This window comes from Physella acuta, unplaced genomic scaffold, assembly GCF_028476545.2.
Source record: "Physella acuta isolate Inbredline_101_S28 unplaced genomic scaffold, ASM2847654v3 ptg000213l, whole genome shotgun sequence".
Taxonomy (NCBI): domain Eukaryota; kingdom Metazoa; phylum Mollusca; class Gastropoda; family Physidae; genus Physella; species Physella acuta.
Window position 1 is genome coordinate 289,246 of NW_026731732.1, and position 17,509 is coordinate 306,754.

General features: G+C 40.4%; 1 protein-coding gene across 1 annotated transcript in view; it reads right to left on the bottom strand.

Moving 5' to 3' along the window:
• The window catches only part of LOC131937558 (dynein axonemal heavy chain 3), a 55,724-nt gene that overhangs the window by 25,177 nt on the left and 13,038 nt on the right, over positions 1-17,509 (bottom strand). The window lies entirely within an intron of this gene.

Consider the following 17,509-nt stretch of genomic DNA (forward strand, 5'->3'; position numbering starts at 1 on the left):
TTTGCCTCTCCTCCCATGGTGTTTTAAATATTTGTCTCTCTTCCCATGGTGTTTTAAATATTTGTCTCTCTTCCCATGGTGCTTTCAATATTTGTCTCTTCTCCCATGGTGCTTTCAATATTTGCCTCTCCTCCCATGGTGTTTTAAATATTTGTCTCTCCTCCTAATATTTGCCTCTCCTCCCATGGTGTTTTAAATATTTGTCTCTTCTCCCATGGTGCTTTCAATATTTGCATCTCTCCCATGGTGCTTTCAATATTTGCCATTGTGCTGCCATTGGTGATTAGTATCAACTACCCCTCCCCCTCCCCACCCCACCCCACTGAAATAAATACAATCAACGCATTTTCAACCCAAAAAAAATCTGCAGAAGAAATAGAAAAAAGCGCAAACAGAAATTTGAGTATGCAGAAATACGCACAAACAGAAACAAGCGCACACAGAAAATTCTTTTTGCGCATATTTCCGAATGCTCACATTTTTGTTTGCGCTCTTTTCAGTTTGCGCATTTTCCGTTGCGCATTTTTCCTTTGCGCTTATTCGTTGCGCATTTTTTCTGGGAACCTTTAGGGGCATCAAAATTAGAAAGAGTACTTCTGAGATAACGATCGTTTTAGCCGATATAAAACCCCATCCCTATAAGAACATTCGATGCCTCCCTAAATTGTCCGGAGCCTCCCTAAGCTGTCATCAGGGGCTCAAACTTTTTAAAAGTAAACAACAATTCCAGCGAACGTATTTTTTTCCCTCCCATTATTTTTTAGTCTCTAAAAAAATTATAATGTGTTACATCTCCTTTTTTTAAAATCATCCAACCTCCCAATTATCACGTCATCACATAAGTGCACCCCCCTCCCCTTAAAAGGGTTCAAATTCTCTTCCCCCCCCCCCCCCCACCCTTGCCCGAGAAGTAAAAGAAACACTCTAAACCGCTGTGTACACCGGGTATACGACTGTTACATAAATAATGATCTTTAAATATCAAACACCAAAACAAACGTAAAACACTGCTGCCGATTCTTGTAACAACGTGACTCGATTCTTCATTAAGATCATCACCAAAGTAGAACCTAATCAACAGCAAGTCCTTCAGTTGCAGTATAAAACCATGATCTGGTGTAAAACCAAATCAACAGCCAGCACTTTGTTGGTGAGAACGCCCACGTCCAAACACTCTACGTGTTCAACCAAATCAACAGATACGTTTCCATCTTAAATGATGTTAAAACAGAGCTCTCATACACCCCCCGGGAGCTGGGCATTACGGTCTAGGTCCTAGGACCTTTGACCACAGGTACTTTGACCATAGGGGTTTTGACCATAGGGGGTTTGACCACAGCGGAGCTTTGACCATAGGGGCTTTGACCATAGGGGTTTTGACCACAGCGGGGCTTTGACCATAGCGGTGCTTTGACCATAGGGGGTTTGATCATAGGGGGTTTGACCATAGGGGGTTTGACCACAGGTGTTTTCTCAGCAGAGGGTCTTTGATCACAGGTGGTCTATCAACTGGTGTTTGATCACAAGCGCTGTGTCCGGCTTTGATCATATGTTTTTTGTCCACATAGGGTCTTTGATCTCAGGTGTTTTGTCCAATGCTGTCCATATATGGTAAGGATTTATTTTAAAAGTTGCTAAATTATATTTTAAATTTCGACATGATGTAATAATATGTTAAATCATCATGTATAAATACAAGTCATCTAAACTACTCTATTTAAAAACCATGGAGAATCTTGCACACGATTGGAGATGGTGTAGCACGAACAAATAACATTTGTGAAGGATGGCATTACAGTCTTCAGTCTCTCCTCCAATGTAGTCACACCAACAATGTGGCGTTTCCTTGAAGGTCTGCAGATGGACTGCACACGGCAAAAGACAACTTTCTTGCAAGGTGTTGCAGGGGCAAGCTTCCCAGCTGAGAAGCTATACAAGATGCTGCACGAAAAAGTACAACGTGCTGTCCAGACATATGGTCAAACAGATGTACTGACATATTTGCGTGCTATAGCACATCTGTCATTTAGTTAACCATTTTATGTATTACATCTTTGACTATATTGTTGGCAAGTTTTGTATCATTTTTTATCCTTTATATATGCTATGTATTTTAAAGTACATCTACATTATTTATTTGTGAAGCTTGTTATATGTCGCATTATTTGTGTTTCATTTATATTTAAAATAAATCTATGAGGCCTAGCACCAGCCTTTATGTGGAGACTAAATTATAGTTCTTGTCTTCTTTTAAATACATGTTAATTTCTATTAGCGTACTCTCAGGAAACATGTATAAAATCGTGTTAATTGTATCACACCTATGATCAAAGCCGGACGCAGCGCTTGTGATCAAACACCAGTTGATAGACCACCTGTGATCAAAGACCCTCTGCTGAGAAAACACATGTGGTCAAACCCCCTATGGTCAAACCCCCTATGATCAAACCCCCTATGGTCAAAGCACCGCTATGGTCAAAGCCCCGCTGTGGTCAAACCCCCTATGGTCAAAGCCCCTATGGTCAAAGCTCCGCTGTGGTCAAACCCCCTATGGTCAAACCCCCTATGGTCAAAGCACCTGTGGTCAAAGGTCCGCGCACCGGCATTACACCCCATCAATTGCCCTCGGTTATTTCCACCGTCATTCCACTTCTCTAAAACCTTGTCCCCTCACACTCCCACATACACACGCCCATATCTTTAAAACTCACATAGCTAACTAAGACACATTAGGTAGGCCTACATTCCTTAATGCTTTATTGTGAAAAGGCCAGCTTTTGATCCTGTATTCAATATTAATGTTGTTGCTTTAATGAAGCAATACGGCAAGAAACATTTTGACATGTTAATCGATGTTTATACGGCATAATATTTTAAGGCTATGGTTACTTGATCTTAATTCTTTAATAGAAAACAAAAGGAAATGCGATGATCGTGGAGACGAATGGTGTGTTTATGGATTAGAGACTTTAAGTAATATACACATTCGTTGAGACCTATGTAGGCAGTTAGGCAAATATTTGAGCAACTGTCTAGTTCAATGGGGTGTATACAATACAAATTTGATCTCAGGTGGATGGGACGACGTGGTCGGGTGGTACAGCGATTAACTGCTCGCCAGAAGGTTCTGAGTTCTGATCTCGGTCCTACTCACCCTGCTCTGATGGGTGCCCGACTCATTTCGAACAAGTAATTGACCACACCATTCCTTCATATGTCGAAGTCAAGAAACATGAACTCTACTTCATCTGCCCTATGGCTCGTTAGACATGAAAGGGGGAATTTACTTTTAATTTATGTTTTGGTGTGTTTAAAACGGGGTTTTAAAAAAATCAAAATTTGAACTCTCGCTTGGGTCAAACAGGAAGTTTAAAAAATGTCAAAGTTCACACTATCTGGACACGATAATCAAAACTAAATCTTCGCTGAAACAGTTCTCGTGGATTGGAAATGACACTTGAAATTTGAGCCTATTGTTGTTCATACAAATCATAAAGGTATTGATCTGGAAATAAAGCTTGCCTTGTGTGACTCAATGCCTGTCTTTGTAAGCAGATCGGTGCACGGCTGGCTGATTAGCATACAATCAAATTATACAAACACACAATGGAATATCCTGCATTTGTATCCTGTTCTGTTGTCATTAGTTGTCAATGGCGGGTTTATCAAAGACGTTTGTCCGGACAATTATTGACACCTCCAACAGCAGAATTGTTGTCTAGACCGGCGGTTCTCAACGTGTGTCGTAAGTAGGGACAGGTTGGGGTGTATGTGTCCATAGGATAGGTTGGGGGTGCATATGTCAGGACAGGTTGGGGGTGTATGTGTCAGGACAGGTTGGGGGTGTATGTGTCATGACAGGTTGGGGGTGTATGTGTCAGGACAGGTTGGAGGTGTATGTGTCATGACAGGTTGGGGGTGTATGTGTCAGGACAGGTTGTGGGTGTATGTGTCAAGACAGGCTGGAGGTGTATGTGTCCATAGGATAGGTTGGGGGTGCATGTGTCAGGACAGGTTGGGGGTGTATGTGTCAGGACAGGTTGGGGGTGTATGTGTCCATAGGATAGGTTGGGGGTGTATGTGTCCATAGGATAGGTTGGGGGTGTATGTGTCCATAGGATAGGTTGGGGGTGTATGTGTCAGGACAGGTTGGGGGTGTATGTGTCCATAGGATAGGTTGGGGGTGTATGTGTCCATAGGATAGGTTGGGGGTGTATGCGTCCATAGGATAGGTTGGGGGTGTATGTGTCCATAGGATAGGTTGGGGGTGTATGTGTCAGGACAGGTTGGGGCTGTATGTGTCCATAGGACAGGTTGGGGGTGCATGTGTCAGGGTAGGCTGGGGGTGCATGTGTGTTTAAAGGATTGGCTGGGAGTGCATGTGTATTTAAAGAATAAGATGGGGGTGCATGTGTCCATATGCAGAAATCAAACTTTATTGATCCTTTTTTATCAAAATTCTAGATTTACTCCGGAAACAGATCAACAATTTTAACCCACTCTAAAAATCGAAAATTAAATTGTGATCGTTATCGGAAAATTAGTTTTTCTGCATTAAGTAAAAAGAAACGAATTTTCTAAAAACGCGAGTAAAATTATTTGATTAATGCGTCTTCTGAATTAATTTTTTCGTTAATATTAGATTACACATTTTTGTTGATAGCTGAACTAAGACAACATTAATAAAATTTCAGACATGCGCAGAGTGTAAAAATCACGAAACCTGAGACGTAGCCAGTCATGTATGGGCCATTAAATCGACATTATTCTATCATAAAATAAAAGGCTGGCATAAGAAACAACGCTGTCCGTGGGGTTGGTGCCTTTATTTAAAAATAATGTCTGCACGGAAATAAGAGAAGTGCACATAACAGGGTTTTTCCGAACCATTAACACGTGGGTTAAAAAATTATGTATGAATCTATTTTTAGAAAGCGATCTGATCAAATCGTACATGAAAACAACTAGTCTAGCTCAAACTTAGAGTGTGGCCCGATTTCATTATGTCAGCTTTATTATTAAGGCAGGGTCGTGATTTAGCGTATGGTAGGATTAGGATTAGAGTTAGGACCAGCGCAAGAGCTAAAGTTAAGATTAAGAAAAAAAAATGCTAAAATAGAACGTCTACCCAAGCCCCAAATCTTGTTTACTATTCACGTTTATAATGATTGCTGTTTTTATATCGCCATTTAATATTGCTGTTTCTTATATTGTTTTTATGTTTGTTCGCTGGTCTCTGAAGCTGTAGGGACACATTAACCCCCTCAGTAGGCCCCTAAGCCAAACTTTACCATGCTGTAACGTGTAGAGACGAGGAGACCCATTCCGGCGCAAAGAGCGAACTATCAATTTTGCCACTCCCCCATATATATATATATATATATATATATATATATATATATATATATATATATATATATATATATATATATATATATATATATATATATATATATATATATGTATAGTTTATCAAATTGACTAAAAAGCGCACCCCTCCCCCTTTTCACCCCTCTCAATTTAGAAAGATTGGGTGCGCATTTTACCAGTCACTATCCTGTACCTGTTTTGATTTCAGTGTCATACAAATTATGTAGAAAACAGTTAAATCCATCTCTCTTCTTAATTTAGACTGTGTATAATCCTGTCACGCATCTCAAAATGAGCTTTATTTTTTCCCCACCACGTTAAGCGCCCCCCATCCGCCCTCCCCTATCTACGCCTCTGGTAACGTGTAGCTTAAAGTTGACTAGAGCCGGTGGAAATTACCGCCGACAATTAGCTCTTGGTGCTGGTTTGCCTTTCACTGGGATAACGGTGTAATATCATCGCCGCACGACAGCTACATTGATCCCTAGAATTCTTTCTCTATTTTTATTTAACGAATAAAAAATGTAAGGATTATTCACATCAGATCCAAAAGGCGTTATCGCATTTCTTCTAAATTTACAGCGTTGTTGATTTCACTTAATTTTCGTCACTTTTTTTCAATTCACTTCTCCCCCCCCCCACTCCCCACGCTTTCCTCTCTTTCCCCTGAGGGCCGTTTCAAAGAAATCTATCCAAAGTATTTCTTAACTTCCTTACGAAATGTTCCAGAAATGAGTTCGCTAAAAGTCTCATTAAATAGCTCCGATGCACGACCAGTTTCGACATTTTTGGGGTGATTCTTAATTCTTCTCCACGAACTGTTAAACGGCTAATCCGCGTTTTCGTATCTCAAATTTACTCGTATTTCAAAGCAAAACATCGCTCGCTCGACGGCCTGTATCTAAAAAAAACATCTCATATGCTAGAGCACTCGTATGTTGAGGTACCTTGTATGTATATATTCCGCTTTGACAAGTCCATAGACCGACCCTGTCCCCCAATCACCGTGCCTACGCCACTGAATGTAACCATGGATGTTATTGGTCTAAATATCCAGGAAGCTAACTTTTCGTGATCAACGATATTTTACGAAGTTATTATTTTACATTTTATATTCGCCATACTGTTCGCGCCTCACCAATGACTGTCAGCTGGTACCATGGTACTCACTGAGACACGCCACCCAGTTTGGGGACCGCTGCTACAGGAAACAGCTGATGTTTGTTATGGTTTAAAGGAATTCATGTCGTCCTGGTACCACGGTGAATAGTTCATGAATAACAAAGGACATCACGTGATACGTGTTGGATAGAAGTGCCAGAATGACGTCACAATCGAAAATATGTAACAAAATGTGAGACGTCAGACAATGTGATGTATTTATAAACCTGTTTTCTACTGACCAATGTGATGTTTGTATAAAACTGTTTTCTGCTGACCAATGTGATGTTTGTATAAAACTGTTTTCTACTAACCAATGTGATGTTTGTATAAACCTGTTTTCTACTGACCAATGTGACGTATTTATAAACCTGCTTTCTACTGACCAATGTGATGTTTGTATAAAACTCACTGATTAACGTGGTTGTTATCTCGCTCTGTGTATACGACAATCAGCTAGAACTTATACGTTTTAAATAGTACTTAGAAAAAAAAGCTTTGTTCAGGTGGATGATAAGTTCATGATTTAGCACAGATTGCCGTCTTCTGACAAGAGGGCGAGGGGGAAATTAACTGGAAAGGTCAAATATTTTTATCACCCTCATCACTGCCCGTCACATCTACTGGGGTATGGGCCCCCAATCAAAGATCTCTAGAGTCCTCTGTCATGTCCATCTTCTCAACCTGACCCAGGTGTAGACCATCTTTGTGGTTTCAGCCTCAATGTTCCAGTCTCCATGTGTTGTTTAGTCGACTCATTTTGCTCTTTCATTAAGGGTTCCACTTCAATGCCTACCTGGTGATGTTGGTTGGAGGTCTGTGCAGCGTATGCCCTACCCAACCCCATCTTCCTTTCAAGTTGTCTTGTTGTTAGCCATAGGTGTATGTTGCTGGTGGTTTTCTGGTCAGCGGATTTGTCTGAGGCAGCTGTTTATAAAGGTCTGGACTTTATCAATGTTTTTCTGTGTCGTCCACAATAGATCAGCCCATATTTTACATTGGAGTTTAAAAGGTGAACCCTGAGTAAAGGCTACTCTTGCTTTGCCTATCCTTGCTTTCAAATCTGCGTCGGTTCCGCAGTCCACAATACTATCTAAGTAGGTAAAGGACTGCCTTCCCTCCAGCAGCACTCCACTAAATGTTCTCAGTTCTGGTAACGTTAATGTTCAATACTTCTGTCTTCTGCTTGTCGATGTCCATCCTACGCCGACTTGTCGGCTACCATATTTGTTTTCTCCTGCATCTGCTGCTGGTGGTGGGAGAAACGGTGAGTCGTCTGCCAAGTCTAAGTCGTCAAGTTGTTCTACACTGAATTCCATTTCTACCTTATCTAAATATATTCAATATTGTACAGAAAAAACACTGTATTTCCGAGTCTGTGGGAGAACAGATTATGACAGTAGATCTACATATACAAGGCTGGCATAACACAAAACACCGAAACGAGTTCGGTGGTAGAGAGACGCCATGTTTGAAAGATACATATCTTATAATTGGTCCTGAGTCAGATTGCTAATTAATGATTATTGCTAACTAAATTATTAAGCGAACACACGCCACAGCCTACTATTGTTAAAAAGTTGAATTGTTTGTTTTTAGCCCTGCGTTGTTTAAACCACCATCTTTTTTACACGCCTTTTTATTAGGTCACAGTGCCCGGATGTCTGTGTGTACATGGTCAAATCTCTGAAGTCACTTAAATTTTTGTCCCATTTCTAGTGCAGCAATTTTTGTGAGGCCTCTAGGGCCTCCGCAGGGAGTCGTGTCTCCCGGTTCGTCACCATCGGTATGATAGTAACCTACATGTAGATCTCGTTTTTAGCGCAATTTCCATTCTGGAGAATTGCGTTTATTAACCCGTCATTTCTGGATGTATGAATGTATGAATGAATGAATGGATGGATGTGTGTCCGCAGCTTTAAGTCGTATCTCCTCCTCAACGAAGCAATATCGATGACTAGTTCCAAAAGCAATTATGTTAAGAAAGTTACGAGGATGAACATAGGCTATAAAAATTCCGGGTTTCTTTCATGGATTTCCCGGAAAAGCCAAAAAACCTCGAAAAAAAGCAGTTTTTAGCCCATATCTCGGCAACCAGACCACTTAGCGACTTGAAACATGTACCAATCGATTCCTGCCATAATTTAGAACAATATTGCCGAAGAAAGTTTTCAAAAATATCCTTTCGTTCGGTCACAAAATTTTTTTTGAATTAATTAAAATTTGGACCGAATTAGTAGGCATTTTTTCCAACCACACCACACGCGTCATCACGTTCAATAGCTGCACCATCACGTTCTATGGCTTCGTCATCACGTTCAGTAGCTAGGCGCGCAATGGTTTTTAGTCATGTAACTCTATTGTAAATAAAACATGTAAAATACTGAAATTTTTTTTAAAATAAAAAACGTTTTAATAACTAACCAATGGTTTTACTAACCCTGCTCTTGATTTACGCTACGACAGAGCTATTTTTAGATAACATAAGGAAATTGCGCTAAAATTGTCACTAGACTTTTTAATTAACTTGTTTTTCATATCTAGCCCATTTATTTTCTAAGATCCTGTATTCAAAAACATGATCATTGAAGCCGTGAACACACAAATCGTTTAGAAAGTGGTTAATGTTTTTATGAATCTTAAATTCAAACGAAACGAAATGTTTCCACTGAAAAGACCTGCCACAGAATCCAAGTTTTCTCTAAAGTTACACGTCACATTCTGTTCATCTATCGCCTCTAGACTGGGAGCAGAGGCGTAGTGCGGACCGCACCGGGTGACACCATTTAGGGGGGTGACACCAAGGCAAAAAAAAGTAAAATATATAGAGAAAAACTTGAGGGGGGGTGCAAATCGAAAGTTTGAGGGGGTTGCAAATCGAAAATTTGAGGGGGAGGGGGCAAATAAAAAAATTGAAAGTTTGTCCCCGGGAAGTGTCGCTACGCCTCTGGGGGGGGGGGGGGGGGGGTGACACCATTAAGTGCCGCACCGCTAAAATATTGTACTCCGTTTACATTGTGGAATTGACAAGTCTAGTTGGTGATCAAGTGTTGGATTGACAAGTCACGTTTGGAGGTCAAGTTTTGGGATGACAAGTCTAGTTGTAGATGTCACGTAGGAGTGACAAGTCTAGTAGGAGATCACGTATTGGGGTGACCTGTCTAGTTAAAATTCTCGAGTAGGAATAACAAGTCTAGCGAAAGATCCCGTGTTGTGTCGATGCCTGGCAAACCGTGCTGGAGAAATCGCGTCCAAATCAAAACAAAGTTACCCAACCAGTTTTACACCTGCGAACAAAAGCCCAACGCACCGCTCCGCACCAGTCATTAACTTTGTCATCATTAATTCACCAGGTCACAGCGCTAACGGCTCACACAATTAACCCTTGACGTAAACAACACCCTAACCGTGTAAACCAACGCCTTGTCTTGATCACGTGTCAGCTCTAGAACAACACTCCAGACCATCGTTAACAAACGTCGGTGAAATGTCAACATTTATTGACAACAACACCCGTTAGCCGATATTGGCCCATTGATCCAAAACAAACATTATTGCACAGAGAGGGGGGGGGGGGGGGGTTAGCCCTGGTTTATAAAGCCAGCCAGTCTATTCATAGGCACAAAGTTCAAACTTTTACAGCCGTCATCGTGCTTAATGAACCCGCGAAGGACCTATTTAAATATGATCGATTGATCGAATGATAGATCGATTGCCGTACCGTGCTAATATAACTCACCGCGTGAGTCGGTGCGTGGCGTTGCTAATTTACCACACGGACCTGAGCACTCAGATACCATCAAACACAAAAGTCAATTTAATCTCAGAGCTGAGCACTCAGATACCATCAAACACAAAAGTCAATTTAATCTTAGAGCTAACCATACAATACCATCAAACACAAAAGTCAATTTAATTTCAGAGCTAACCATAGAGATACCATCAAATTCAAAAGTCAATTTAAGCTCAGAACTAACCAGTGATACCATCAAACACTCGTATATCATAAAACAACAAAACTCTAGCAACAGGCTAGCAACAATGTAACCATTTGAACAAAACGAAACATAAGATCAAATCAGGCTAGCAACAATGTCATCATTTGAACAAAACGAAACATAAGATCAAATCAGGTTAGCAACAATGTAATCATTTGAACAAAACGAAATATAAGATCAAATCAGGTTAGCACCAATGTCATCATTTGAACAAAACGAAACATAAGATCAAGAAAGACTAGCATCAATGTAATCATTTGAACAAAACGAAACATAAGATCAAGTGGACGAAATGTTCAGCACGAGGAAATGAACGTCGAAATTTCAATCAATGTAACGTAACGTTACATAAAACTATCTGCACTGACCGCCTGTTGAAAAAGTGTCATTTTTAAAACAAGAACAGTCTTTGATACAGTATGAACGAAACAATACACCATTAACACAAGAAGGTGGAGTTTTTAAAACGGACTTCTAGGATAGTAAGTTGGGTGGGGGAGGGTAGGGGGTAGAAACACTACACACACGAGTTTTCTAATATCATTCCCTGCATGTGGTCTTGACACGTCTTTTATATTCCCAAACACAGCCAAGATCAAATCACACCTAAACAAGTTTTAAAAGTTTTAACGCCTGTATTTTTTTTTTCTCAACGCAAAGAGCTCTAATGACGCGGTAACAACACTGAAGCAAGAAAGCGACGTAATTTCCGCTTCTTCTTTTTATGTCGTTCAGTTAAGTTGATGGGGGATGCTTAATCCGGTAAAGCAAAAAAAAAGTTTTCTTAAAAATTCAGCTTGTAATGATGATTCCTGCCCCAGTGTAATAACCATATCATTTTTAAAAAATGACATGAGCACCTACTGGACAAAGACTGTTATTTTAATATTGAACCTTCACGCACGGATGGTTTTTCGATCGATGCCTCGACCTTTGACCTGAAGCAATTTTCTTTCCCCAGTGATCCGCGCTACGCCTACATGACGGGCCTCGAGTGCCCCCCCCCCAACAACACCCCGTGGGCGTTAAATGACTCTCAGTCCCACGGGTTACCACTTCTAGGGACTGCTGGGAGGGTCAGGTTCAGACAAGGTGGTCATTTCCTCCTATAGATTCCGTTTTGTATTGTCTCCTTTCACCGTGTTTTGAGAGTTGGAACAAATAATTTTTGTCCTGTTCTGGTTCATTGCCCAGCCTGTTAACGGTGGGATTTATTGTTATTTGCCTCGAGTGTTTTTCAACACCTTACTAAAATCTCGTCTTTGGCTCATTAAATAGCGTTTTAAGCGGCGGCGGGGGGGGGGGGGGGGGGGTAGGGGGGAGAAAGGACGATACCAGGAGCTACAAATCCAGGTGACACTCTCCTAATGGCATCAATGGGCAGCTCTACTGTTATGACTTTTTGCATCCTGTTTTACTTTTGTTAAATTTTCAAATTCCTAAAAAATTAAAGGTAATATTTTTAAAAAAATTTTTTAAAAAATAACAAAAACAAAAACACCATAGTTGTAGAGAATTAGCTTAAACATAAAAGAATGCACTAACATAATTCTAACATATCCAAAAACAAAAACACCATTGATCAATGGAGTATGAGAAATGTATTACAAATATTTCCATTTTATAGCTTTATTTTACTTTTGACTTTTTGGTCAGTGCACAAGCAAATTTTCACTAAAATATAATTAAAAATAAAATATTTTTTTTAGAATTCGTTATATTTGTTATATATATATATATATATATATATATATATATATATATATATATATATATATATATATATATATATATATATATATATATATATATATATATATATATATATATATATATATATATATATGTGTGTGTGTGTGTGTGTGTGTGTGTGTGTACGTATATTTATTTTTAAATATATATAAATAAAGGCTATACATAGTGATTTTCTGCATTTCAAGATTATGAAACTGAAAGGGGTACGAGCTGAATAACTGTAAAAACTAACGTGAGCTTCGGGGTGAGTATGGGTCCTTTCCCAACTCTCCTTCTCCTTTCTCCGCGTGTCGCTTATATCGTCTAACTGCCAACGTACAACCAATTACGCATAGACTAGCACAAATGAAGTGTGAAAACAGCCTGCATGGCATCTAGCTTCAACACGTGTTTACTTTTATTGGTTTCTTATGCTGGCAGTCTTCGCTCAAATTCTCAATTTAATATATATAGGGCATATATATATATATATATATATATATATATATATATATATATATATATATATATATATATATATATATATATATATATATATATATATATATATATATATATATATATATATATATATATATATATATATATATATATATATATATATATATATATATATATATATATATATATACATGAAGCCTACAAATAAAAATATCGAAATAATTCCAAAACTAAATAAGTTTTTTTTTATGAATGTAAATTGTCTGCAATGCAGCACTGACAGTAAAAATTATTTATGTCTTTGTTTTCGATCAACTTGTTATACGAAAAGAAAAAAAAAATATCTTCAGGCTCCTGCGATACCTGGCTACAGCCACGACCCCTGTGGCGGCAAATCCAAACCGTCGCCTCAGTGAAAAGACAACAAGATAAGGGTGTATCGAGGGAGATTAACGCTGTGTTAAGTCACTCATGAGATAAACCGTGGCCCTGAGGGTCAATAAACAATCGCGCATTTCGATCGGATATTGATTTTGTAGGTGATCGAGGCGTTGTGATCTAATACTACAGAGCTGGAGTACATTCTGTGTATCACTTGTGTCTAAAAATAGATTAAATTGCGTGTAGAGTGAATATTTCCGAGGTATCGATTTTAAAAACTTGACAAACTTTTCAACAGACGTATATTATACCCCCCACTGAAACTGTTGATTAGATTCCCCCCCCCACCCCTCCCTAGCCCAGGGGTCGGCAACCTTTTGAGACTGAAGAGCCAAAAGTCACAATTTACCAAATTTACCAATTTTTTAAAGAGCCACTGATATTTTTATTTCAATTTTATGATATTTTATTAGGATTATATATATATATATATATATATATATATATATATATATATATATATATATATATATATATATATATATATATGTAACGAGTCCCCGAGTCTATCCTGCCGACAACGCCAAATGTAACGAGTCTCTGGCTACCCTGGCGACAACGCCAAATGTGACCTTCCCGAGTCCAACCACTCATTCCACACAACATTGACCACAGCATAGATACTCGAAGATGCAGGTTCATTATTGATCCTTTTATTACATGAATCAAAGAATGCTTCACAATAATATAATGAATCAAGAGAGATGTTTCACAATAATAGTCTGAATCAACGGACCCCCAACAGTCCTCACTAGGCTTCATCTAACTGAATACACATGTCTAACGTCCTTCTTAACACAATATAACCAACTTGATACTGCCACACAGACTCACTGAGAGAGAGAGACTGACGGACTGACTGACAGACCTTCTGAGACCGACTTTCTGAGAGACCTTCTGAGAGACTTCGAGCTCAGCCGTCGCCTTCCTTATATATCCCCTTCATAATCGTACTCATATTCGGTCCTATCATAATCGTAATTGTAATCGATTCTAATCGTTACATCAGACTGTTAATTACGCCGCTTCTGTCGTACAGTCCGATTTTAATAAGCCACCTGCATCCTGTCACATCAAAGTTGACAGACCGTCTTTCGTATCGCTTCCCGAGATATTACGCCTTGGCATCAGCCAACACCTGCACTGTGACGTCAGACTGTAACACGTTATGTCTCTTGGTAACTTCCCCTAGTTACATCCACCCCTGCCTTTTTTTGTGTGTTATCAACCACAAACAACGCTTGGCAGGTGCAGTCCTTCAAAGTCCATCGCACCACCGTAAAAAAAATCCATTGTTCCACTCACTGTCAATGTCGTCACATTCGTATAAGATTGACAGTTATCCCTATTTCACATATCCAATGTGTCTACATCATCTTCCTCAGACACAAAACAGTTCTAGAATTCACCTCCACCTTTTTTCGTTTGGTGCCTTCACCAGTTCACTTTTATGACTTTTTGAACAGTCTGTTTTCATACCAGCGCGACCATGAAAGAATTGATGGTTGCTGACAAAAAATTTCGTATTATTTCTGTTTCTTAAACTTCTCCGCGGACCACTTATCTGATGGTCTACTGTCTCTCTGCTTTTGGAGGGACCGGGATCCTCCTTGTTGCCGGTATCCTCCCTTTGTGTGTCGCTGTTGCTCTGTTGATGGTGACATGGTTCCGGGATGGGTATGAGAATTTCCGTTATAGTTTCCGGTTCCCTAATTGTCTTGGGTTTCCTTGTGTGTAACTGCTCTTCTTGACTATGACAATATTTCTTTAATTGAGCAATATTCGCCCACCGATCCGGTTTGGTGTGATCGATGGGTCTTATCTTAAAGGGGCCACCTGCTACTTTAGGCATCTCCACGACTTGCCATATCTCCTGTCTCCAGAGGTCGTGGATTTTGTTTCTGCCTAACGGGTGGCTACGCAGTAATACCCTGTCGTTCAGTTTGAGTGGCGGGTCCTTTGTCTGTACCGGCGGTTCCCTTCGCCGTGCTTCATGTTCTAGTCTTTCCTGTACTACCCTGTACATTTCTCTAATTCGTCTCATATGTTCATTCACATATTCCAGTGCAGTGTATGAGCCAGTCATACTCTCCTTTTTTCCTAGGAACAAGTCAAGAGGGAGTCGAGCCTCCCGTCCGAACAGCAACATGTATGGCGAAAAGCCGGTTGTGGCATGGGGTGTGCAGTTGTATAGATATACCAACTCTGGGAGAAAATCAGGCCAACGTTTTTTCTGTTCAGGTTCTAGAGTACGCAGCAAATCATGCATGCTGCGGTTGAACCGCTCGCACTGTCCGTTTCCTTTCGGATTAAATGTGGTTGTTCTAGATTTGTTGATCCCGTAGTGGCTGCACAGTTGGTTAATTACTTCTGACTCGAAGGCCCTTCCTTGGTCAGAGTGTAATTGTCTTGGTATGCCATATTTGATGAACCAATGTTCTATTAAGACCTTTGCCACTGTTTTGGCAGTCTGATCTCGTGTGGGCACCGCCACAGTCCATTTGGTGAAAACATCAGTCATTACCAACACATGTTCCGTCCCATCCGATGATTGCTCCAACGACGTAAAGTCCATAGCCACAATCTCTAGTGGTTTTGTCGCTAATAGGTGTCCCGATGGCTGTCTCATTTTGACAACTGGCATTTTCGCATGCTGACACCTCACACAAGCCTCACAATGGCGTTTGACCTCCATTTCCATATTGGGCCAGTAACACCTTCGTCGTAATATTTTGTGCGTCCTGTCCTGACCCTGGTGTCCTGCCCTGTCATGTGCCAACCTTAGCACTTCTTCTCGTAATTGTCCAGGCACCACCACCTGGTGTATTGTCCCATCAATTTGGTCATGAATTCTCCGCATGAGAACACCATCCTGTATACTGAGACGGTCCCACTGACTCAGTATTTTCTTTGTTTCTCGACCAAATTGTTCTCTTTCCCTTCTTCCTGGGAATTTTTGTTCCTGGACGTGTTTCAACAGCGGCTGTAAGCCACTATCCGTTCTCTGGGCATTTCTTATCTCTTTGTGATTAAGGCAACTAAAATCACCAATGTCCATATGTCCGGGCTCTGTGGAAATGTGCTCAACCCCGGTCTGTCCGTTCTGCCTCACTTGCACCCCGTGAGGGATATCTGTTGACGCTCTGACCACACATATTCCTGTCAGCGTTTCTTCCTCATCGCCCGGTCTCTCGTAAGGATTCCTTGATAAGGCGTCCGCATTGCCATTGGACCGCCCCGGGCGATATTTTATCTCTAGGTCAAAGAGTGCCAATTCTGCTGCCCATCGCTGTTCGATGGATCCCAACTTTGCTGTCTTTAGGTGACTCAAGGGGTTATTGTCAGTGTATACCACACATTTAGCACCTAATAAATAGTCCCTGAATTTTTCCGTCACAGCCCATTTTAATGTCAAAAGTTCTAGTTTCATGGCGCTGTAATTTGTCATGTTCTTCTCTGATTCCTTCAGAGCTCGACTGGCATAAGCAATAACCCTGAAACCTTGCTTTTGTTGTTGTGATAGCACAGCTCCCAGACCTTTAGAGCTGGCGTCAATTTCTAGCCGAAATGGTTTGTCAAAGTCTGCGTATCCTAATATCGGCGCCTCTGTCAAAGCCTTTTTCAATAGCTTAAACGAGTTCAGGCATTCATCAGTCCATAATTCACCTATCAGTTGTGTTTTACCTTTCTTTTTCTCCTTACTGTGTTTCTTTGTCATTTTGTTTACCAAGTCATGCAATGGTGCGGCAATTTTTGCAAAACCAGGCACAAATTTTCTATAATAGGAAGCAAAGCCCAAGAATGATCTGACCTCTACCGTAGTTGTTGGCTGTTTCCATTCTTTAACAGCTGCAATTTTATCTGGGTCAGTGGCGATGCCATCCGACGAAATCACGTAACCCAAAAAATGTACCGATTTCAGACCGAAGCAGCATTTGTCTGGGTTCAGCTTTACTCCTATCTCCCTAAGACGGAGAAACACTTGTTCTAATCTTTCTAGATGGTCCTCCCAAGTTTTTGAATAAACTAGTATATCATCCAAGTACACCAACATTATTTGAAATAGAAAGTCACTCATAGCACTCTGCATTACTCGCTGGAATGTAGCAGGTGCATTAGTTAGACCAAACGGCATACGGGTCCACTCGTACAGTCCCAGTGGAGAAATAAATGCAGTTTTATGTTGATCGTTGGGGTGCATGGCCACTTGGTGGTAGCCACTAGCCAAATCCAAGGTAGAAAAAAATCTTGCTCCCCCCAACGCATCAAGACATTCATCAATACGAGGCAAGGGGAATGCATCCCTTCTTGTGATATTGTTCAATTTCCGGTAATCACAACAC